This window comes from Dendrobates tinctorius, unplaced genomic scaffold (genome assembly GCF_039654945.1).
Source record: "Dendrobates tinctorius isolate UK_male_01 unplaced genomic scaffold, ASM3965494v1 ptg000250l, whole genome shotgun sequence".
NCBI classification, from domain to species: Eukaryota; Metazoa; Chordata; class Amphibia; order Anura; family Dendrobatidae; genus Dendrobates; species Dendrobates tinctorius.
Window position 1 is genome coordinate 15,401,066 of NW_027361917.1, and position 24,704 is coordinate 15,425,769.

The following is a 24,704-nucleotide window of genomic DNA, read 5'->3' on the forward strand; positions in this document are numbered from 1 at the left end:
AGGAAAGGGGTTGATGGACCTGACAGATATCCCGGATTATCAGATATTATCAGTATTAACATTAGTTTTTTTCATGTTTCACATAGAAGCTTATAGGGAAAAAAACACCAAAATTCGCACAGTTCAGCAGCGTCTTCAGCCTCCCAGCGATCGCAGATCGCATGAAATCACATCCACTTTTCTTGCACATATAGGCCGTAGCGTAAATGCTGTGTCTTCCGCTGATTTTTTTTTGGGGGGGGCAGAAATTCTGCTACGTTTAACTGTGTGAATAAATGCTGGGCAGGGTGCAATAGTTGACTGCTTTGTCTCCCATCCTTATAGGACCCCTAGCATGGTCCGCTGAGCTTTGAATGATCATTTAATAGGCTTGGATTCTGATAAATAGTTGTTGCAATAATCGCTGGAACCAAGTCCTAGTGGCAGGGCTACAACCCACCTCCCCATAAAATATAATGTACCCCCCATAAGAATATAATACAACCCACCTCCCCATAGAATATAATGTACCCCCCATAGAATATAGTACAGCCCACCTCCCCATAGAATATAATGTACCCCCCCATAGAATATAATACAACCCACCTCCCCATAGAATATAATGTACCCCCCATAGAATATAGTACAGCCCACCTCCCCATAGAATATAATGTACCCCCCCATAGAATATAATACAACCCACCTCCCCATAGAATATAATGTACCCCCATAGAATATAATACAACCCACCTCCCCATAGAATATAATGTACCCCCCATAGAATATAGTACAGCCCACCTCCCCATAGAATATAATGTACCCCCCATAGAATATAGTACAGCCCACCTCCCCATAGAATATAATGTAGCACCCCATAGAAAATAATGTACCACCCATAGAATATAATACAGCCCACCTCCCCATAGAATATAATGTAGCACCCCATAGAATATATTACAGCCCACCTCCCCATAGAATATAATGTAGCACCCCATAGAATATAGTACAGCCCACCTCCCCATAGAATATAATGTACCCCCCATAGAATATAGTACAGCCCACCTCCCCATAGAATATAATGTAGCACCCCACAGAATATAATGTATCTCCCCCCCGGTGTGTATATGTACACGCCGGTCTCCTCATCACCACCGGTGAAGCCGCTGCTGGCACAGAGCTGACATCGTGCAGATGGCCCCGATCACATCAGACAGCGCCGCCCTTTGCTCTCCAATAGAATAGCGTCGTAGTGCGGTATGCGCGCATGCTACGACTCCGGCGACACGGTCCGCAGGAGGATTCTGACAGAAGGACACATGTCCGGTCATATTATAGATATATAGTCACGAGCGAACGGGTTGACACCCTTTAAACTGTTCCAGAAAATGAGTGCAATTTACACTTGTTTTGTTCTATACCTGTTACTTATCAAAAAGTGTGTGCAGTGCGGTGGCTGGGCGCAGGCAGGCGCACGTGGAGGGAGGGACCGCCGGAATGGGCAGCTGCTGTCACCGTCGCGATCCCACCAGCCTCCGAAGCCCACTGGTCTACATCCAGACACCACCGCACACATCTCTATAAGCAGATCTCAGCGCTATTTATGTCCCAGTAATGGCCAACCACTATAAATTATGGAGATTTTTTAAAATGCCACCAGAGTGATCTGCTGACAAACTGAACATCCCTGATGTCAAAATGTCCCGCCCCTGCTGTGTATTTTGGAGAAACTAGGTGACACGTTTGTGTTTCCTGCAGCTCATTTGCATATATGGATGAGCAAGCGCTGTGATTGGCTGCTGTAGAATCCTAGTATGTTTCAGTTGGAAGAGAGGTCAAAGGCTATCGTGTCTGTCCGCCTGCTGCTCAATGCAGCAATGGCAGGATTCACTAAACCCTCTCAGACAGATGTCTGTCCAGCCTCTGGGTGAACAGTCCCACCGAAGGAGAACTCGTCACCTCCTCTGGTGGCCGCCTGTTCCACTCATTGCTCACCCTCACTGTCAAAAAGTTTTTTTCTAATGTGTATCTTTTCCCTTTCATCCCATTGCTTCTCGTGCTTCCATGTGCAAATGAGAATAAGGATGATCCCTCTACATTGGGGCAACCCTTCAGATATTGGTGTCCTCCATCTTATAGAAGGGAACGCCTTTCCGACAGAACAGGCTGACTGAACGTGACGGCCGTCGCCATGATCCCTATGGCCGGCGCATACACACTGCTATGTTGCTGATGTTGTAGCACATTACTTCAATGAAATATTAATGGTGCTGACACGTGCCGGATTATCAGACGTTGTCAGTATTAATCGTGGTGACAGGTGCCGGATTATCAGATGTTGTAAGTATTAATCGTGCTGACACGTGCCGGATTATCAGATGTTGTCAGTATTAATCGTGCTGACACGTGCCGGATTATCAGATATCATGAGTATTAATGGACCTGAAACATGTGCCAGATTATCAGATGTTATCGGTATTAATGGTGCTTACAGATGCTGGATTATCAGATGTTATCAGTATTAATGGTGTTGACAGGTGCCGGATTATCAGACTTCATCAGTATTAATGGTGCTGACACGTGCCGGATTATCAGATGTTGTCAGTATTAATCGTGCTGACAGGTGCCGGATTATCAGATGTTGTCAGTATTAATCGTGCCGGATTATCAGATGTTGTCAGTATTAATCGTGCTGACACGTGCCGGATTATCAGATGTTGTCAGTATTAATCGTGCTGACAGGTGCCGGATTATCAGATATCATGAGTATTAATGGACCTGACAAATGCCGGATTATCAGATGTTGTCAGTATTAATCGTGGTGACAGGTGCCGGATTATCAGATGTTGTCAGTATTAATCGTGCCTACACGTGCCGGATTATCAGATGTTGTCAGTATTAATCGTGCTGACACGTGCCGGATTATCAGATATCATGAGTATTAATGGACCTGACAAATGCCAAATTATCAGATGTTATCGGTATTAATGGTGCTTACAGATGCTGGATTATCAGATGTTATCAGTATTAATGGTGTTGACAGGTGCCGGATTATCAGACTTCATCAGTATTAATGGTGCTGACACTTGCCGGATTATCAGATGTTGTCAGTATTAATCGTGCTGACAGGTGCGGGATTATCAGATGTTGTCAGTATTAATCGTGCCGGATTATCAGATGTTGTCAGTACTAATCGTGCTGACACGTGCCGGATTATCAGATGTTGTCAGTACTAATCGTGCTGACACGTGCTGGATTATCAGATGTTGTCAGTATTAATCGTGCTGACACGTGCCGGAATATCAGATATCATGAGTATTAATGAGCCTGACAAATGCCATATTATCAGATGTTATCGGTATTAATGGTGCTTACAGATGCTGGATTATCAGATGTTATCAGTATTAATGGTGTTGACAGGTGCCGGATTATCAGACTTCATCAGTATTAATGGTGCTGACACGTGCCGGATTATCAGATGTTGTCAGTATTAATCGTGCTGACACGTGCCGGATTATCAGATGTTGTCAGTATTAATCGTGCTGACAGGTGCCGGATTATCAGATATCATGAGTATTAATGGACCTGACAAATGCCGGATTATCAGATGTTATCGGTATTAATGGTGCTTACAGATGCTGGATTATCAGATGTTATCAGTATTAATGGTGTTGACAGGTGCCGGATTATCAGACTTCATCAGTATTAACCCCTTAACCCCCAAGGGTGGTTGGCACGTTAATGACCGGGCCAATTTTGACAATTCTTACCACTGTCCCTTTAAGAGGTCATAACTCTGGAACGCTTCCATGGATCCCGCCGGTGATTCTGACATTGCTTTTTTCTCACGACATAGTGTACTTCGTAGGGATATACTATTGAAGAGAAATAGCGCAATAGTGCATTATCCAGTGTAGGTATATCAGTTTAAAAATAATACACTCACCAGATGGAGCTTGTAATAAGCATGGAGGATTCGCTGCTGCAGAAACCACAGATCCACGAGGGACCAACGTAGAAGATGCAAGAGAGGAGAAAAAGTGGTCAGACAATCCGCGCTGCAAATCACTTTGAACCCCCAAAGGGCTTCACAGAAGTTTATAACGTGCAGCCATCCAATTAAAGACATCATATTTTTTCCACAAAAATGATCTTTTCACCCCCAATTTTTATTTTCCCAAGAGTAACAGGACCCCAAAAGTTATTGTGCAATTCATCCTGAGTACGCTGATACCCCATACATGGGGGTAAACCACTATTTGGGCACATGGCAGAGCTCGGAAGGGAAGCAGCGCCATTTAACTTTTTTGGCTGGAATTGAGAGCGGACGCCATGTCGCGTTTGGAAAGCCCCTGAAGTGCCAAAACAGTGGAAACCCCCCAATTCTAACTCCCACCCTAACCCTAGCCCTGACCCTAGCTCTGACCCTAGCCCTAATGGGAAAATGGAAATAAATACATTTTTTTTTTATTTTATTATTTTTGCCTAACTAAGGGGGTGATAAAGGGGGGGTTTGATTTACTATTTATGGCGGGTTTTAATTTTTGGCAGCTGTCATACGCTAAAAGACGCTTTTTATTGTAAAAATAGTTTATGCATCACCACATTTTGAGAGCTATAATTTTTCCTTATTTTGACCCACCGAGTCATGTGAGGTCATATTTTTTGCGGGACGAGTTGACGTTTTTATTGGTACCATTTTCGGGCACGTGACATTTTTTGGTCGCTTTTTACTCCGATTTTTGGGACGCAGTATGAACAAAAACCAGCTTTTCAGGAATTTCTTTTGGGGGGGGTGCGTTTACACCGTTCCGCGTGCGGTAAAATTGATAAGGCGCTTTTATTCTTCGGGTCAGTATGATTACAGCGATACCTCTTTTATGTCTCTTTTTATGTTTTGGCGGTTTTATGCTATGAAAATTTTTTTTTATAAAAAATAATTATTTTTGCATCGCTTTATTCTGCGAGCTATAACTTTTTTATTTTTTCTCTGATGATGCTGTGTGGTGGCTCGTTTGGTGCGGGACAAGATGTCGTTTTCAGCGGTACTATGGATATTTATATGCGTCTTTTTGATCGCGCGTTATTGCACTTTTTGTTCGTCGGTATGATAATAAATCATTAATTTTATGTGTCGTTTTTTATTTTTTAAGGGGAACGCTAAAGGGGTTAACTAATGGGACAGTTTTATAGGGTGGGTCATTACGGACGCGGCGATAACAAATAGGTGTACTTTTATTGTTTTTCTGTTTCTTTATTTTCAAAAAATGAATTTATTAGGGAATAATTTTTTTTCTTATTTATTTAACGATTTTATTAAAATTATTTTTACACTTTTTGTTTTTTACTTTATTATAATGTCCCATGGGGGACATCACTGTCCTGTGACAGATCGCTGATCTGTCACATCACAGATCGCTGTGACAGATCAGCGATCTGTCACAGGCACTGCTGCAGGCTTCCTCATGCCTGCGCTCTGCGGGCAGAGAGGAAGCCAGCTCCCTGCAGGCCCCCGATGGTCCCCGTTGCCATATTGGATCCGGGGACCTGCAGGAAAGGCGACCCCCGCAGCGGCGCTGCACATCGCGCTGCTGTGGGGGTCGCAGGCAGCGTCGGACTGGCCCACCGGGGAACCGGAGGATTCTCCGGTGGGCCCTGGCATCTGGTGGGCCCTGGCACCTGCAGGCATACAGGGCCAGCAGTTGCCTAGGGCCCCCGCTGCTCCAGGGGCCCCCAGCCAGTGGTGTGTCGCACACCATGCAGCTGCTATGGGGGGCCCTGCCAGCGGAGCAGCCTGTCCCCGCTGCTAAAGAGAAATGAATATTCACTGCGAAGCAGTGAATATCATTTCAGGTCTCCACCCCCAGAGGCCCCGCCCCCAGCCCAGTTAGCCGCTCTGCATCTGTAAATCAGGGCCGGCGCCGCCCTCAGTCCTCTCTGCTCCTGGCTCACAGCCAGTGCGCGATGACGTCACTACATCGCGCACCCGCTGTGTGTCTGGCAGAGGGGGCAGCTCCTGACACTGAAGCCGGGATCAGCGTGGGAGCGAGGAGGAGAGGTGAGTATTGTGGTTTGTTTTTTTTTTTATATCTCTCGCTCTCTCTATCTGTCTCTCTCTATCTATCTATCTCTATTTCTCAATATATCTCTCTCTATCTCTCTTATATCTATCTATCTTTCTATCTCTATCTATTATCTCTATCTATCTCTATCTATATCTATCTCTATCGCTCTATCTTTATATCTATCTTTCTATCTCTACATCTATCTCTATATCTATCTATCTATATCTTTCTATATCTATCTATTATGTCTATCTATCTATCTCTATATCTATCTATCTTACTCTATCTATCTCTATATCTATTATCTCTATATTTATTTATCTAGCTACCATCTATATCTATCTATCTTTATCTATATATATCTCTATCTAATATCTATATCTATCTATCTATCTCTATACCTATCTATCTATTTATCCGTTATCTATCTCTATATCTTTTCTCTGTATCTATCTATCTCTATATCTATATCTCTCGCTATCTATCGCTCTATCTCTATATCTATCTTTATATCTATATCTATATATCTATCTCTATCTATCTCTATATCTATCTCTATTTCTCTCTATATCTATCTCTATATCTCTATAGCTATCTATCTATATATCTCTATCTCTATATCTATCTCTCTATCTATCTTTCTATCTCTATATCTATATATCTATCTATCTTTATCTATTTATCTCTATATCTTTTCTCTGTATCTATCTCTCTATATATCTATCTATCTTTATATATATCTATTATCTCTATATCTATTTCTCTCTATATCTCTCTCTATATCTATCTATCTATTTATCTCTATCTCTATATCGATCTCTCTGTATATCTATCTATTTTTCTATCTCTATATCTATCTATCTTTCTCTATCTATTTATCTCTATCTATTATCTATATCTATCTATCGCTCTATCTCTATATCTATCTTTCTATCTCTACATCTATCTCTATATCTATATTTCTATCTATATCTATCTATATCTATCTATTATGTCTATCTAGCTATCTCTATTATCTATATCTACCTATCTCTATATCTTTCTATCTTACTCTATCTCTATATCTATCTGTTATCTCTATATTTATTATCTATCTTTATCTATCTATCTCTATCTATATCTATCTCTATCTAGATACAGGAAAGATGTATATCTTTGTACCGTGTTAGCCAGTAAATAGAAAAATATTCAGGATTGAGAGTCCTCAGTAGTTGATACCTTTTATCTCTATCTATTTATCGATCTCTGTATCTATCTCTCTCTATATCTATCTCTCTCTATCTACCGCTCTCTCTATCTCTATCTATCTTTATATCTATATCTATCTATCTCTATATCTATTATCTCTATATCTATCTACCTATCTATCTCTATATCTATCTATCTATATATATATATATATATATATATATCTGTTTCTCTCTATATCTATCTCTATATCGCTCTCTCTATAGCTATCTATATATTATCTCTATATCTATCTATCTATATATTATCTCTATATCTATCTCTATATCTATCTCTATATCTATCTCTATATCTGTTATCTCTATATCCATATCTATCTCTAGATCTATCTTTCTATCTAACACTATATCTCTATATCTATCTCTATATCTCATTATCTATCAATCTCTATCTCTCTCTTTATCTATCTATCCATCTATCTCTATATCTATCCATCTATCTCTATATCTATCCATCTATCTCTATATCTATCTATCTATCTATCTATCTATCTATTATCTCTATTATCTATATCTATCTATCCATCTATCTAGCTATCTCTATCTATCTCTATATCTCTCTATATCTGTCTTTCTAACTCTATATCTATCTATCTCTATACATATCTCTATATCTAGCTATTATCTCTATATCTATCTCTATATCTATCTTTCTATATCTATCTGTCTCTATATCTATCTATCTATCTCTATATCTATTATCTCTATATCTATCTATCTCTATATATCTCTATATCTATTTTTATTTATATCCATCTATCTATATATATTTATCTCTATATCTATCTATATATGTCTATATTATTATTATTATTATTATTATTATATCTGTATATCAATATCTATTATCTATCTCTATCTATTATCTTTCTCTATCTATATATATATATATCTATCTCTATATCTTTCTATCTATAGCTATCTATCTCTATATCTATCTATCTATCTATCTATCTATCCATTATCTATTTTCTATCTATCTCTATATCTATCTACCTATCGATCTATCTATCTATATTTCTTTATATATCTATCTTTATATCTATCTCTATGAATCTTTCTATCTATATCTATCCATTATCTACTTTCTATCCATTATCTACTATCTATCTCTATATCTATCTATTTCTACATCTATCTTTCTATCTATTTCTATCTAACTCTATATCTATATATCTATATAGCATTATACCCTATGAGGGGGTGCATTATTCCCTATGAGGGGGCAGCATTATACCCTATGAGGGGGCAGCATTATACCCTATGAGGAGGCAGCATTATACCCTATGAGGAGGGCAGCATTATTCCCTATGAGGGGATGCATTATTCCCTATGAGGGGGGCAGTATTATACCCTATGAGGGGGGGCAGTATTATACCCTATGAGGGGGGCAGCATTATACCCTATGAGGAGGGCAGCATTATTCCCTATGAGGGGACGCATTATTCCCTATGAGGGGGGCAGTATTATACCCTATGAGGGGGGGCAGTATTATACCCTATGAGGGGGGCAGCATTATACCCTATGAGGGGGCAGCATTATTCCCTATGAGGGGATGCATTATTCCCTATGAGGGGGGCAGTATTATACCCTATGAGGGGGGCAGTATTATACCCTATGAGGGGGGCAGTATTATACCCTATGAGGGGGCAGTATTATACCCTATGAGGGGGGCAGTATTATACCCTATGAGGGGGTGCATTATACCCTATGAGGGGATGCATTATTCCCTATGAGGGGGGCAGTATTATACCCTATGAGGAGGCAGTATTATACCCTATGAGGGGGGCAGCATTATTCCCTATGAGGGGGGCAGTATTATACCCTATGAGGGGGCAGCATTATACCCTATGAGGGGGCAGCGTTATACCCTATGAGGGGGGCAGTATTATACCCTATGAGGAGGCAGCATTATACCCTATGAGGGGGTGCATTATTCCCTATGAGGGGGGCAGTATTATACCCTATGAGGCGGCAGCATTATACCCTATGAGGAGGCAGCATTATACCCTATGAGGAGGGCAGCATTATTCCCTATGAGGGGGTGCATTATACCCTATGAGGGGGCAGTATTATACCCTATGAGGGGGCAGCATTATTCCCTATGAGGGGATGCATTATTCCCTATGAGGGGGGCAGTATTATACCCTATGAGGAGGCAGCATTATACCCTATGAGGGGGTGCATTATTCCCTATGAGGGGGGCAGTATTATACCCTATGAGGGGGGCAGTATTATACCCTATGAGGGGGCAGCATTATTCCCTATGAGGGGGTGCATTATTCCCTATGAGGGGGGCAGTATTATACCCTATGAGGGGGGCAGTATTATACCCTATGAGGGGGGCAGTATTATACCCTATGAGGGGGTGCATTATACCCTATGAGGGGGTGCATTATACCCTATGAGGGGGTGCATTATTCCCTATGAGGGGGGCAGTATTATACCCTATGAGGGGGGCAGTATTATATTCTATGAGATGGCTGCATTATATTCTATGAGATGGCTGCATTATACTATGTGAGGGGGCTGCTTTATATTCTATGAGGGGGCTACCCCAACTCCTGCTACATAATTAAGACATGTACAACCTTATATTATACCCGGATATTAGCGTGTTTTACCGCATAATTGGTGGTCTGGTATTTAACTCTATGCAGCTACATAGTGGGCCCTAAGAATGATTTTCTCTGGTGGGCCCAAGGTGTTCCAGTCCGACGCTGGTCGCAGGGAAGCACGGAGGGAGCCCCCTCCCTGCCGATGCTTCCTTTAACCCCCGGTACACCGCGATCATGTTTGATCGCGGTGTCCCAGGGGTTAACGTGTCGGGGGCGGTCACACATTGTGCCGGGTGTCAGCTGTGATAATCAGCTGACACCCGGCCGCGATCAGCTGCGCTCCCCCCGTGAGCGCAGCTGATCGCATTAGACGTACTATTCCGTCCTTGGGACTTAGGTCCCAGGTCACATGGACGGAATAGTACGTCTAATGTAGGAAAGGGGTTGATGGACCTGACAGATATCCCGCATTATCAGATATTATCAGTATTAACATTAGTTTTTTTCATGTTTCACATAGAAGCTTATAGGGAAAAAAACACCAAAATTCGCACAGTTCAGCAGCGTCTTCAGCCTCCCAGCGATCGCAGATCGCATGAAATCACATCCACTTTTCTTGCACATATAGGCCGTAGCGTAAATGCTGTGTCTTCCGCTGATTTTTTTTGGGGGGCAGAAATTCTGCTACGTTTAACTGTGTGAATAAATGCTGGGCAGGGTGCAATAGTTGACTGCTTTGTCTCCCATCCTTATAGGACCCCTAGCATGGTCCGCTGAGCTTTGAATGATCTTTTAATAGGCTTGGATTCTGATAAATAGTTGTTGCAATAATCGCTGGAACCAAGTCCTAGTGGCAGGGCTACAACCCACCTCCCCATAAAATAGAATGTACCCCCCATAAGAATATAATACAACCCACCTCCCCATAGAATATAATGTACCCCCCATAGAATACAGTACAGCCCACCTCCCCATAGAATATAATGTACCCCCCCATAGAATATAATACAACCCACCTCCCCATAGAATATAATGTACCCCCCATAGAATATAGTACAGCCCACCTCCCCATAGAATATAATGTACCCCCCCATAGAATATAATACAACCCACCTCCCCATAGAATATAATGTACCCCCCATAGAATATAATACAACCCACCTCCCCATAGAATATAATGTACCCCCCATAGAATATAGTACAGCCCACCTCCCCATAGAATATAATGTACCCCCCATAGAATATAGTACAGCCCACCTCCCCATAGAATATAATGTAGCACCCCATAGAAAATAATGTACCCCCCATAGAATATAGTACAGCCCACCTCCCCATAGAATATAATGTAGCACCCCATAGAATATAGTACAGCCCACCTCCCCATAGAATATAATGTAGCACCCCATAGAATATAGTACAGCCCACCTCCCCATAGAATATAATGTACCCCCCATAGAATATAGTACAGCCCACCTCCCCATAGAATATAATGTAGCACCCCACAGAATATAATGTATCTTCCCCCCGGTGTGTATATGTACACGCCGGTCTCCTCATCACCACCGGTGAAGCCGCTGCTGGCACAGAGCTGACATCGTGCAGATGGCCCCGATCACATCAGACAGCGCCGCCCTTTGCTCTCCAATAGAATAGCGTCGTAGTGCGGTATGCGCGCATGCTACGACTCCGGCGACACGGTCCGCAGGAGGATTCTGACAGAAGGACACATGTCCGGTCATATTATAGATATATAGTCACGAGCGAACGGGTTGACACCCTTTAAACTGTTCCAGAAAATGAGTGCAATTTACACTTGTTTTGTTCTATACCTGTTACTTATCAAAAAGTGTGTGCAGTGCGGTGGCTGGGCGCAGGCAGGCGCACATGGAGGGAGGGACCGCCGGAATAGGCAGCTGCTGTCACCGTCGCGATCCCACCAGCCTCCGAAGCCCACTGGTCTACATCCAGACACCACCGCACACATCTCTATAAGCAGACCTCAGCGCTATTTATGTCCCAGTAATGGCCAACCACTATAAATTATGGAGATTTTTTAAAATGCCACCAGAGTGATCTTCTGACAAACTGAACATCCCTGTTGTCAAAATGTCCCGCCCCTGCTGTGTATTCTGGAGAAACTAGGTGACACGTTTGTGTTTCCTGCAGCTCATTTGCATATATGGATGAGCAAGCGCTGTGATTGGCTGCTGTAGAATCCTAGTATGTTTCAGTTGGAAGAGAGGTCAAAGGCCATCGTGTCTGTCCGCCTGCTGCTCAATGCAGCAATGGCAGGATTCACTAAACCCTCTCAGACAGATGTCTGTCCAGCCTCTGGGTGAACAGTCCCACCGAAGGAGAACTCGTCACCTCCTCTGGTGGCCGCCTGTTCCACTCATTGCTCACCCTCACTGTCAAAAAGTTTTTTTCTAATGTGTATCTTTTCCCTTTCATCCCATTGCTTCTCGTGCTTCCATGTGCAAATGAGAATAAGGATGATCCCTCTACATTGGGGCAACCCTTCAGATATTGGTGTCCTCCATCTTATAGAAGGGAACGCCTTTCCGACAGAACAGGCTGACTGAACGTGACGGCCGTCGCCATGATCCCTATGGCCGGCGCATACACACTGCTATGTTGCTGATGTTGTAGCACATTACTTCAATGAAATATTAATGGTGCTGACACGTGCCGGATTATCAGACGTTGTCAGTATTAATCGTGGTGACAGGTGCCGGATTATCAGATGTTGTAAGTATTAATCGTGCTGACACGTGCCGGATTATCAGATGTTGTCAGTATTAATCGTGCTGACACGTGCCGGATTATCAGATATCATGAGTATTAATGGACCTGAAACATGTGCCAGATTATCAGATGTTATCGGTATTAATGGTGCTTACAGATGCTGGATTATCAGATGTTATCAGTATTAATGGTGTTGACAGGTGCCGGATTATCAGACTTCATCAGTATTAATGGTGCTGACACGTGCCGGATTATCAGATGTCAGTATTAATCGTGCTGACAGGTGCCGGATTATCAGTTGTTGTCAGTATTAATCGTGCTGGATTATCAGATGTTGTCAGTATTAATCGTGCTGACACGTGCCGGATTATCAGATGTTGTCAGTATTAATCGTGCTGACAGGTGCCGGATTATCAGATATCATGAGTATTAATGGACCTGACAAATGCCGGATTATCAGATGTTGTCAGTATTAATCGTGGTGACAGGTGCCGGATTATCAGATGTTGTCAGTATTAATCGTGCCTACACGTGCCGGATTATCAGATGTTGTCAGTATTAATCGTGCTGACACGTGCCGGATTATCAGATATCATGAGTATTAATGGACCTGACAAATGCCAGATTATCAGATGTTATCGGTATTAATGGTGCATACAGATGCTGGATTATCAGATGTTATCAGTATTAATGGTGTTGACAGGTGCCGGATTATCAGACTTCATCAGTATTAATGGTGCTGACACGTGCCGGATTATCAGATGTTGTCAGTATTAATCGTGCTGACAGGTGCGGGATTATCAGATGTTGTCAGTATTAATCGTGCCGGATTATCAGATGTTGTCAGTACTAATCGTGCTGACACGTGCCGGATTATCAGATGTTGTCAGTACTAATCGTGCTGACACGTGCCGGATTATCAGATGTTGTCAGTATTAATCGTGCTGACACGTGCCGGATTATCAGATGTTGTCAGTATTAATCGTGCTGACACGTGCCGGAATAACAGATATCATGAGTATTAATGAGCCTGACAAATGCCAGATTATCAGATGTTATCGGTATTAATGGTGCTTACAGATGCTGGATTATCAGATGTTATCAGTATTAATGGTGTTGACAGGTGCCGGATTATCAGACTTCATCAGTATTAATGGTGCTGACACGTGCCGGATTATCAGATGTTGTCAGTATTAATCGTGCTGACATGTGCCGGATTATCAGATGTTGTCAGTATTAATCGTGCTGACAGGTGCCGGATTATCAGATATCATGAGTATTAATGGACCTGACAAATGCTGGATTATCAGATGTTATCAGTATTAATGGTGTTGACAGGTGCCGGATTATCAGACTTCATCAGTATTAACCCCTTAACCCCCAAGGGTGGTTGGCACGTTAATGACCGGGCCAATTTTGACAATTCTTACCCCTGTCCCTTTAAGAGGTCATAACTCTGGAACGCTTCCATGGATCCCGCCGGTGATTCTGACATTGCTTTTTTCTCACGACATAGTGTACTTCGTAGGGATATACTATTGAAGAGAAATAGCGCAATAGTGCATTATCCAGTGTAGGTATATCAATTTAAAAATAATACACTCACCAGATGGAGCTTGTAATAAGCATGGAGGATTCGCTGCTGCAGAAACCACAGATCCACGATGGACCAACGTAGAAGATGCAGGATAGGAGAAAAAGTGGTCAGACAATCCGCGCTGCAAATCACTTTGAACCCCCAAAGGGCTTCACAGAAGTTTATAACGTGCAGCCATCCAATTAAAGACATCATATTTTTTCCACAAAAATGATCTTTTCACCCCCAATTTTTATTTTCCCAAGAGTAACAGGACCCCAAAAGTTATTGTGCAATTCATCCTGAGTACGCTGATACCCCATATATGGGGGTAAACCACCATTTGGGCACATGGCAGAGCTCGGAAGGGAAGCAGCGCCATTTAACTTTTTTGGCTGGAATTGAGATCGGACGCCATGTCGCGTTTGGAAAGCCCCTGAAGTGCCAAAACAGTGGAAACCCCCCAATTCTAACTCCCACCCTAACCCTAGCCCTGACCCTAGCTCTGACCCTAGCCCTAATGGGAAAATGGAAATAAATACATTTTTTTTTTATTTTATTATTTTTGCCTAACTAAGGGGGTGATAAAGGGGGGGTTTGATTTACTATTTATGGCGGGTTTTAATTTTTGGCAGCTGTCATACGCTAAAAGACGCTTTTTATTGTAAAAATAGTTTATGCATCACCACATTTTGAGAGCTATAATTTTTCCTTATTTTGACCCACCAAGTCATGTGAGGTCATATTTTTTGCGGGACGAGTTGACGTTTTTATTGGTACCATTTTCGGGCACGTGACATTTTTTGGTCGCTTTTTACTCCGATTTTTGGGACGCAATATGAACAAAAACCAGCTTTTCAGGAATTTCTTTTGGGGGGGGGGGTGCGTTTACACCGTTCCGCGTGCGGTAAAATTGATAAGGCGCTTTTATTCTTCGGGTCAGTATGATTACAGCGATACCTCTTTTATGTCTTTTTTTATGTTTTGGCGGTTTTATGCTATGAAAATTTTTTTTTTATAAAAAATAATTATTTTTGCATCGCTTTATTCTGCGAGCTATAACTTTTTTATTTTTTCTCTGATGATGCTGTGTGGTGGCTCGTTTGGTGCGGGACAAGATGTCGTTTTCAGCGGTACCATGGATATTTATATGCGTCTTTTTGATCGCGCGTTATTGCACTTTTTGTTCGTCGGTATGATAATAAATCATTAATTTTTGCGTCGTTTTTTATTTTTTAAGGGGAACGCTAAAGGGGTTAACTAATGGGACAGTTTTATAGGGTGGGTCATTACGGACGCGGCGATAACAAATAGGTGTACTTTTATTGTTTTTCTGTTTCTTTATTTTCAAAAAATGAATTTATTAGGGAATAATTTTTTTTCTTATTTATTTAACGATTTTATTAAAATTATTTTTACACTTTTTGTTTTTTACTTTATTATAATGTCCCATGGGGGACATCACTGTCCTGTGACAGATCGCTGATCTGTCACATCACAGATCGCTGTGACAGATCAGCGATCTGTCACAGGCACTGCTGCAGGCTTCCTCATGCCTGCGCTCTGCGGGCAGTGAGGAAGCCAGCTCCCTGCAGGCCCCCGAAGGTCCCCGACGCCATATTGGATCCGGGGACCTGCAGGAAAGGCGACCCCCGCAGCGGCGCTGCACATCGCGCTGCTGTGGGGGTCGCAGGGAAGCACGGAGGGAGCCCCCTCCCTGCCGATGCTTCCTTTAACCCCCGGTACACCGCGATCATGTTTGATCGCGGTGTCCCAGGGGTTAACGTGTCGGGGGCGGTCACACATTGTGCCGGGTGTCAGCTGTGATAATCAGCTGACACCCGGCCGCGATCAGCTGCGCTCCCCCTGAGAGCGCAGCTGATCGCATTAGACGTACTATTCCGTCCTTGGGACTTAGGTCCCAGGTCACATGGACGGAATAGTACGTCTAATGTAGGAAAGGGGTTGATGGACCTGACAGATACCGGATTATCAGATATTATCAGTATTAACATTAGTTTTTTTCATGTTTCACATAGAAGCTTATAGGGAAAAAAACACCAAAATTCGCACAGTTCAGCAGCGTCTTCAGCCTCCCAGCGATCGCAGATCGCATGAAATCACATCCACTTTTCTTGCACATATAGGCCGTAGCGTAAATGCTGTGTCTTCCGCTGATTTTTTTGGGGGGGCAGAAATTCTGCTACGTTTAACTGTGTGAATAAATGCTGGGCAGGGTGCAATAGTTGACTGCTTTGTCTCCCATCCTTATAGGACCCCTAGCATGGTCCGCTGAGCTTTGAATGATCTTTTAATAGGCTTGGATTCTGATAAATAGTTGTTGCAATAATCGCTGGAACCAAGTCCTAGTGGCAGGGCTACAACCCACCTCCCCATAAAATATAATGTACCCCCCATAAGAATATAATACAACCCACCTCCCCATAGAATATAATGTACCCCCCATAGAATATAGTACAGCCCACCTCCCCATAGAATATAATGTACCCCCCCATAGAATATAATACAACCCACCTCCCCATAGAATATAATGTACCCCCCATAGAATATAGTACAGCCCACCTCCCCATAGAATATAATGTACCCCCATAGAATATAATACAACTCACCTCCCCATAGAATATAATGTACCCCCATAGAATATAATACAACCCACCTCCCCATAGAATATAATGTACCCCCCATAGAATATAGTACAGCCCACCTCCCCATAGAATATAATGTACCCCCCATAGAATATAGTACAGCCAACCTCCCCATAGAATATAATGTAGCACCCCATAGAAAATAATGTACCCCCCATAGAATATAGTACAGCCCACCTCCCCATAGATTATAATGTAGCACCCCATAGAATATAGTACAGCCCACCTCCCCATAGAATATAATGTAGCACCCCATAGAATATAGTACAGCCCACCTCCCCATAGAATATAATGTACCCCCCATAGAATATAGTACAGCCCACCTCCCCATAGAATATAATGTAGCACCCCACAGAATATAATGTATCTCCCCCCCGGTGTGTATATGTACACGCCGGTCTCCTCATCACCACCGGTGAAGCCGCTGCTGGCACAGAGCTGACATCGTGCAGATGGCCCCGATCACATCAGACAGCGCCGCCCTTTGCTCTCCAATAGAATAGCGTCGTAGTGCGGTATGCGCGCATGCTACGACTCTGGCGACACGGTCCGCAGGAGGATTCTGACAGAAGGACACATGTCCGGTCATATTATAGATATATAGTCACGAGCGAACGGGTTGACACCCTTTAAACTGTTCCAGAAAATGAGTGCAATTTACACTTGTTTTGTTCTATACCTGTTACTTATCAAAAAGTGTGTGCAGTGCGATGGCTGGGCGCAGGCAGGCGCACGTGGAGGGAGGGACCGCCGGAATGGGCAGCTGCTGTCACCGTCGCGATCCCACCAGCCTCCGAAGCCCACTGGTCTACATCCAGACACCACCGCACACATCTCTATAAGCAGACCTCAGCGCTATTTATGTCCCAGTAATGGCCAACCACTATAAATTATGGAGATTTTTTAAAATGCCACCAGAGTGATCTGCTGACAAACTGAACATCCCTGTTGTCAAAATGTCCCGCCCCTGCTGTGTATTTTGGAGAAACTAGGTGACACGTTTGTGTTTCCTGCAGCTCATTTGCATATATGGATGAGCAAGCGCTGTGATTGGCTGCTGTAGAATCCTAGTATGTTTCAGTTGGAAGAGAGGTCAAAGGCCATCGTGTCTGTCCGCCTGCTGCTCAATGCAGCAATGGCAGGATTCACTAAACCCTCTCAGACAGATGTCTGTCCAGCCTCTGGGTGAACAGTCCCACCGAAGGAGAACTCGTCACCTCCTCTGGTGGCCGCCTGTTCCACTCATTGCTCACCCTCACTGTCAAAAAGTTTTTTTCTAATGTGTATCTTTTCCCTTTCATCCCATTGCTTCTCGTGCTTCCATGTGCAAATGAGAATAAGGATGATCCCTCTACATTGGGGCAACCCTTCAGATATTGGTGTCCTCCATCTTATAGAAGGGAACGCCTTTCCGACAGAACAGGCTGACTGAACGTGACGGCCGTCGCCATGATCCCTATGGCCGGCGCATACACACTGCTATGTTGCTGATGTTGTAGCACATTACTTCAATGAAATATTAATGATGCTGACACGTGCCGGATTATCAGACGTTGTCAGTATTAATCGTGGTGACAGGTGCCGGATTATCAGATGTTGTAAGTATTAATCGTGCTGACACGTGCCGGATTATCAGATGTTGTCAGTATTAATCGTGCTGACACGTGCCGGATTATCAGATATCATGAGTATTAATGGACCTGAAACATGTGCCAGATTATCAGATGTTATCGGTATTAATGGTGCTTACAGATGCTGGATTATCAGATGTTATCAGTATTAATGGTGTTGACAGGTGCCGGATTATCAGACTTCATCAGTATTAATGGTGCTAACACGTGCCGGATTATCAGATGTTGTCAGTATTAATCGTGCTGACAGGTGCCGGATTATCAGATGTTGTCAGTATTAATCGTGCCGGATTATCAGATGTTGTCAGTATTAATCGTGGTGACAGGTGCCGGATTATCAGATGTTGTCAGTATTAATCGTGCCTACACGTGCCGGATTATCAGATGTTGTCAGTATTAATCATGCTGACACGTGCCGGATTATCAGATATCATGAGTATTAATGGACCTGACAAATGCCAGATTATCAGATGTTATCGGTATTAATGGTGCTTACAGGTGCCGGATTATCAGACTTCATCAGTATTAATGGTGCTGACACGTGCCGGATTATCAGATGTTGTCAGTATTAATCGTGCTGACAGGTGCGGGATTATCAGATGTTGTCAGGATTAATCGTGCCGGATTATCAGATGTTGTCAGTACTAATCGTGCTGACACGTGCCGGATTATCAGATGTTGTCAGTACTAATCGTGCTGACACGTGCCGGATTATCAGATGTTGTCAGTATTAATGGTGCTGACACGTGCCGGAATAACAGATATCATGAGTATTAATGAGCCTGACAAATGCCAGATTATCAGATGTTATCGGTATTAATGGTGCTTACAGATGCTGGATTATCAGATGTTATCAGTATTAATGGTGTTGACAGGTGCCGGATTATCAGACTTCATCAGTATTAATGGTGCTGACACGTGCCGGATTATCAGATGTTGTCAGTATTAATCGTGCTGACACGTGCCGGATTATCAGATGTTGTCAGTATTAATCGTGCTGACAGGTGCCGGATTATCAGATATCATGAGTATTAATGGACCTGACAAATGCCCGATTTTCAGATGTTATCGGTATTAATGGTGCTTACAGATGCTGGATTATCAGATGTTATCAGTATTAATGGTGTTGACAGGTGCCGGATTATCAGACTTCATCAGTATTAACCCCTTAACCCCCAAGGGTGGTTGGCACGTTAATGACCGGGCCAATTTTGACAATTCTTACCACTGTCCCTTTAAGAGGTCATAACTCTGGAACGCTTCCATGGATCCCGCCGGTGATTCTGACATTGCTTTTTTCTCACGACATAGTGTACTTCGTAGGGATATACTATTGAAGAGAAATAGCGCAATAGTGCATTATCCAGTGTAGGTATATCAATTTAAAAATAATACACTCACCAGATGGAGCTTGTAATAAGCATGGAGGATTCGCTGCTGCAGAAACCACAGATCCACGAGGGACCAACGTAGAAGATGCAGGAGAGGAGAAAAAGTGGTCAGACAATCCGCGCTGCAAATCACTTTGAACCCCCAAAGGGCTTCACAGAAGTTTATAACGTGCAGCCATCCAATTAAAGACATCATATTTTTTCCACAAAAATGATCTTTTCACCCCCAATTTTTATTTTCCCAAGAGTAACAGGACCCCAAAAGTTATTGTGCAATTCATCCTGAGTACGCTGATACCCCATATATGGGGGTAAACCACTATTTGGGCACATGGCAGAGCTCGGAAGGGAAGCAGCGCCATTTAACTTTTTTGGCTGGAATTGAGATCGGACGCCATGTCGCGTTTGGAAAGCCCCTGAAGTGCCAAAACAGTGGAAACCCCCCAATTCTAACTCCCTCCCTAACCCTAGCCCTAACCCTAGCTCTGACCCTAGCCCTAATGGGAAAATGGAAATAAATACATTTTTTTTTTATTTTATTATTTTTGCCTAACTAAGGGGGTGATAAAGGGGGGGTTTGATTTACTATTTATGGCGGGTTTTAATTTTTGGCAGCTGTCATACGCTAAAAGACGCTTTTTATTGTAAAAATAGTTTATGCATCACCACATTTTGAGAGCTATAATTTTTCCTTATTTTGACCCACCGAGTCATGTGAGGTCATATTTTTTGCGGGATGAGTTGACGTTTTTATTGGTACCATTTTCGGGCACGTGACATTTTTTGGTCGCTTTTTACTCCGATTTTTGGGACGCAGTATGAACAAAAACCAGCTTTTCAGGAATTTCTTTTGTGGGGGGGTGCGTTTACACCGTTCCGCGTGCGGTAAAATTGATAAGGCGCTTTTATTCTTCGGGTCAGTATGATTACAGCGATACATCTTTTATGTCTTTTTTTATGTTTTGGCGGTTTTATGCTATGAAAATTTTTTTTTATAAAAAATAATTATTTTTGCATCGCTTTATTCTGCGAGCTATAACTTTTTTATTTTTTCTCTGATGATGCTGTGTGGTGGCTCGTTTGTTGCGGGACAAGATGTCGTTTTCAGCGGTACCATGGATATTTATATGCGTCTTTTTGATCGCGCGTTATTGCACTTTTTGTTCGTCGGTATGATAATAAATCATTAATTTTTGCGTCGTTTTTTATTTTTTAAGGGGAACGCTAAAGGGGTTAACTAATGGGACAGTTTTATAGGGTGGGTCATTACGGACGCGGCGATAACAAATAGGTGTACTTTTATTGTTTTTCTGTTTCTTTATTTTCAAAAAATGAATTTATTAGGGAATAATTTTTTTTCTTATTTATTTAACGATTTTATTAAAATTATTTTTACACTTTTTGTTTTTTACTTTATTATAATGTCCCATGGGGGACATCACTGTCCTGTGACAGATCGCTGATCTGTCACATCACAGATCGCTGTGACAGATCAGCGATCTGTCACAGGCACTGCTGCAGGCTTCCTCATGCCTGCGCTCTGCGGGCAGTGAGGAAGCCAGCTCCCTGCAGGCCCCCGAAGGTCCCCGTCGCCATATTGGATCCGGGGACCTGCAGGAAAGGCGACCCCCGCAGCGGCGCTGCACATCGCGCTGCTGTGGGGGTCGCAGGGAAGCACGGAGGGAGCCCCCTCCCTGCCGATGCTTCCTTTAACCCCCGGTACACCGCGATCATGTTTGATCGCGGTGTGCCAGGGGTTAACGTGTCGGGGGCGGTCACACATTGTGCCGGGTGTCAGCTGTGATAATCAGCTGACACCCGGCCGCGATCAGCTGCGCTCCCCCCGTGAGCGCAGCTGATCGCATTAGACGTACTATTCCGTCCTTGGGACTTAGGTCCCAGGTCACATGGACGGAATAGTACGTCTAATGTAGGAAAAGGGTTGATGGACCTGACAGATACCGGATTATCAGATATTATCAGTATTAACATTAATTTTTTTCATGTTTCACATAGAAGCTTATAGGGAAAAAAAGACCAAAATTCGCACAGTTCAGCAGCGTCTTCAGCCTCCCAGCGATCGCAGATCGCATGAAATCACATCCACTTTTCTTGCACATATAGGCCGTAGCGTAAATGCTGTGTCTTCCGCTGATTTTTTTGGGGGGGCAGAAATTCTGCTACGTTTAACTGTGTGAATAAATGCTGGGCAGGGTGCAATAGTTGACTGCTTTGTCTCCCATCCTTATAGGACCCCTAGCATGGTCCGCTGAGCTTTGAACTTTTAATAGGCTTGGATTCTGATAAATAGTTGTTGCAATAATCGCTGGAATCAAGTCCTAGTGGCAGGGCTACAACCCACCTCCCCATAAAATATAATGTACCCCCCATAAGAATATAATACAACCCACCTCCCCATAGAATATAATGTACCCCCCATAGAATATAGTACAGCCCACCTCCCCATAGAATATAATGTACCCCCCCATAGAATATAATACAACCCACCTCCCCATAGAATATAATGTACCCCCCATAGAATATAGTACAGCCCACCTCCCCATAGAATATAAAGTACCCCCCCCATAGAATATAATACAACCCACCTCCCCATAGAATATAATGTACCCCCCCATAGAATATAATACAACCCACCTCCCCATAGAATATAATGTACCCCCCATAGAATATAGTACAGCCCACCTCCCCATAGAATATAATGTACCCCCCTAGAATATAATACAACCCACCTCCCCATAGAATATAATGTACCCCCCATAGAATATAGTACAGCCCACCTCCCCATAGAATATAATGTACCCCCCATAGAATATAGTACAGCCCACCTCCCCATAGAATATAATGTAGCACCCCATAGAAAATAATGTACCCCCCATAGAATATAGTACAGCCCACCTCCCCATAGAATATAATGTAGCACCCCATAGAATATAGTACAGCCCACCTCCCCATAGAATATAATGTACCCCCATAGAATATAGTACAGCCCACCTCCCCATAGAATATAATGTAGCACCCCACAGAATATAATGTATCTCCCCCCCGGTGTGTATATGTACACGCCGGTCTCCTCATCACCACCGGTGAAGCCGCTGCTGGCACAGAGCTGACATCGTGCAGATGGCCCCGATCACATCAGACAGCGCCGCCCTTTGCTCTCCAATAGAATAGCGTCGTAGTGCGGTATGCGCGCATGCTACGACTCCGGCGACACGGTCCGCAGGAGGATTCTGACAGAAGGACACATGTCCGGTCATATTATAGATATATAGTCACGAGCGAACGGGTTGACACCCTTTAAACTGTTCCAGAAAATGAGTGCAATTTACACTTGTTTTGTTCTATACCTGTTACTTATCAAAAGGTGTGTGCAGTGCGGTGGCTGGGCGCAGGCAGGCGCACGTGGAGGGAGGGACCGCCGGAATAGGCAGCTGCTGGATCAGACTATATTGCAACATGGGCAGCTGCTGTCACCGTTGCGATCCCACCAGCCTCCGAAGCCCACTGGTCTACATCCAGACACCACCGCACACATCTCTATAAGCAGACCTCAGCGCTATTTATGTCCCAGTAATGGCCAACCACTATAAATTATGGAGATTTTTTAAAATGCCACCAGAGTGATCTGCTGACAAACTGAACATCCCTGTTGTCAAAATGTCCCGCCCCTGCTGTGTATTTTGGAGAAACTAGGTGACACGTTTGTGTTTCCTGCAGCTCATTTGCATATATGGATGAGCAAGCGCTGTGATTGGCTGCTGTAGAATCCTAGTATGTTTCAGTTGGAAGAGAGGTCAAAGGCCATCGTGTCTGTCCGCCTGCTGCTCAATGCAGCAATGGCAGGATTCACTAAACCCTCTCAGACAGATGTCTGTCCAGCCTCTGGGTGAACAGTCCCACCGAAGGAGAACTCGTCACCTCCTCTGGTGGCCGCCTGTTCCACTCATTGCTCACCCTCACTGTCAAAAAGTTTTTTTCTAATGTGTATCTTTTCCCTTTCATCCCATTGCTTCTCGTGCTTCCATGTGCAAATGAGAATAAGGATGATCCCTCTACATTGGGGCAACCCTTCAGATATTGGTGTCCTCCATCTTATAGAAGGGAACGCCTTTCCGACAGAACAGGCTGACTGAACGTGACGGCCGTCGCCATGATCCCTATGGCCGGCGCATACACACTGCTATGTTGCTGATGTTGTAGCACATTACTTCAATGAAATATTAATGGTGCTGACACGTGCCAGATTATCAGACGTTGTCAGTATTAATCGTGGTGACAGGTGCCGGATTATCAGATGTTGTAAGTATTAATCGTGCTGACACGTGCCGGATTATCAGATGTTGTCAGTATTAATCGTGCTGACACGTGCCGGATTATCAGATATCATGAGTATTAATGGACCTGAAACATGTGCCAGATTATCAGATGTTATCGGTATTAATGGTGCTTACAGATGCTGGATTATCAGATGTTATCAGTATTAATGGTGTTGACAGGTGCCGGATTATCAGACTTCATCAGTATTAATGGTGCTGACACGTGCCGGATTATCAGATGTTGTCAGTATTAATCGTGCTGACAGGTGCCGGATTATCAGATGTTGTCAGTATTAATCGTGCCGGATTATCAGATGTTGTCAGTATTAATCGTGCTGACACGTGCCGGATTATCAGATGTTGTCAGTATTAATCGTGCTGACAGGTGCCGGATTATCAGATATCATGAGTATTAATGGACCTGACAAATGCCGGATTATCAGATGTTGTCAGTATTAATCGTGGTGACAGGTGCCGGATTATCAGATGTTGTCAGTATTAATCGTGCCTAC